The 2045-nt window shown below is 43.2% G+C and overlaps 1 pseudogene; it reads left to right on the top strand.

The window, feature by feature from the left end:
• The first annotated feature begins 518 nt into the window (after positions 1-518).
• LOC107145644 lies at positions 519-1374 on the top strand (annotated as a pseudogene).
• The last annotated feature ends 671 nt before the right edge of the window (positions 1375-2045 follow it).

Raw genomic sequence — 2045 nt, 5'->3', positions numbered from 1 at the left:
CCCCAGGGAGGTCAGTCTTCTTACTATGAAGGCCTTCAACTGAGTGGAGAAGATGCAGAAGGATAATCCGTTTGACTCAGAGCCTACCTATGGCAATGTCAATCTTATTTTTAAAAATACCTTCACAGAGCTATCTAAAATAGTGTGGGACCAAAGAGCTGAGTCCCCCAACCAACCTAGCCAAGTAGACACATAACATTGGCAATCACCCTCCTCAAGTGGTTTTGGGAACACTGACTTCCCAAATAAGACCCTGGGAGACATAGGACCAAAGCTGCTGCCGAGTGTCTGTAAGACGCCACCGGCAAACCCTTCTGCTGTCCTTTTGCCTTGGGACTTCTTAATATAACACGGTGGGTGGGGTGGGTTATGAGGGCACTGAATTACCAGGACAGTAGCCGGAAACTCCAGTCATGGAGAGTTGGGCCTTTTATGTTAAAATGGGCTCATCTGAGTTCTCCGCACGTCTCCCTGGTGGGCTGTGAGGCCTGGGTCTGCTCCTTGACTTCCCTCACAGGATGGCCCTCAAATCCCAATCTTCGCTCCAGCCTCAAACGAAGAAACCCAAACTGCCTGGGCGCAAAAGCAGGCAGATTCATCAGCATCTCCAGGTTTGCCGAAGGGAGAAAAAGAACAAGAAACAATTGAACATATCGATGAGGTACAAAATGAAACAGGCAGACTTAATGAACAAGCCAGGGAGGAGATATTGAAAGTAGAGCAGAAAAGTAACAAACTCCACCAACCATTTTTTCAGAAGAGGTCAGAATGGATCACCCAAATCCCCAATTTAGGGGTAACAACATTTGTCAACCATCCACACATGTCTGCACTGCTTGGGGAGGAAGATGAAGAGGCACTGCATTATTTGACCAGAGTTGAAGGGACAGAATTTGAAGATACCAAATCAGGTTACAGAATAGATTCTTATTTGGATGAAAATCCTTACTTTGAAAATAAAGTTCTCTCCAAAGAATTTCACTGGAATGAGAGTGGCGATCCGTCTTCAAAGTCCACTGAAATCAAATGGAAATCTGGAAAGGATTTGACGAAACATTCAAGTCCAACACAGAATCGAGCCAGCAGGAAGGAGGAGCATGGAGAACCGAGAACTTCTCAACCTGCTTTACTGACCATCCTGCTGCAGGTGCAGGTGAGTTAGGAGAGGTCACCAAAGATGACACTTGGCCAAATCCATTGCAGTTCTATTTGGTTCCTGATATGGATGATGAAGAAGATGATGATGAGAAGGGGAAGGAGAAGGACTGGAAGATATCGATGAAGAAGGGAATGAGGATGAAGGTGAGGAAGATGATGATGAAGGGGAGGAAGGAGAGGAGGATGAAGGAGAAGATGACTAATTGAACACTGACGGATTCCAACCTGTTTTCTTTCTTTCTTTCTTTCTTTTTTTAATTCAATCTCTGGGAGCAAGTTGCAGTCTTTCCCCTCCACTCCCTCCACCCCCTTGTGCTCAGTCACCCTGTTCTTGAGGTCTCTTCTTTCAAATCGTGGTTCTCAACTTATTTTGGGGGGAAATACCTTGAGCAGAGTACAAAGTGGGCATTTTGACAACATGGCTTCTCCTTTGGCATGTTTAATTGTGATGTTTAATGGACATCCTTGCAGTTTAAGATGACACTTTTAAAATAAAATTCTCTCCTAATGATGATCTGAGCCCTGCCACTCAATGGGAGACTCAGCAGAACCTGTAGGATCTTATTTGGAATCGACATTCTCTATTGTAATTTTGTTTGTTTATTTTTAAATTTTTCTTTTTTGTTTTCACTGGAAAGGAAAAATGATGCTCAGTTTTAAACGTTGAAAGTGTACAAGTTACTTTGTTACAATAAAACTAAATGTATACCACATACACACAAAAACACACACAAATGGCCTCATTATCACCCACAACCTCACTAGACCTGGTGACATTTTGGTGACAGTTTCTTCTTAACTAGATAGCATCCCAAAGACATGCCAAACCATCTTTATGTACCCAGTGATCAGCATAATGCTTGGGACAGAACACAGGTATTTAATAA

This window comes from Marmota marmota, unplaced genomic scaffold, assembly GCF_001458135.2.
Source record: "Marmota marmota marmota unplaced genomic scaffold, marMar, whole genome shotgun sequence".
NCBI classification, from domain to species: Eukaryota; Metazoa; Chordata; class Mammalia; order Rodentia; family Sciuridae; genus Marmota; species Marmota marmota.
The sequence above is the reverse complement of the archived record's forward strand: the minus strand, read 5'-3'. Positions and strand labels throughout refer to the sequence as shown.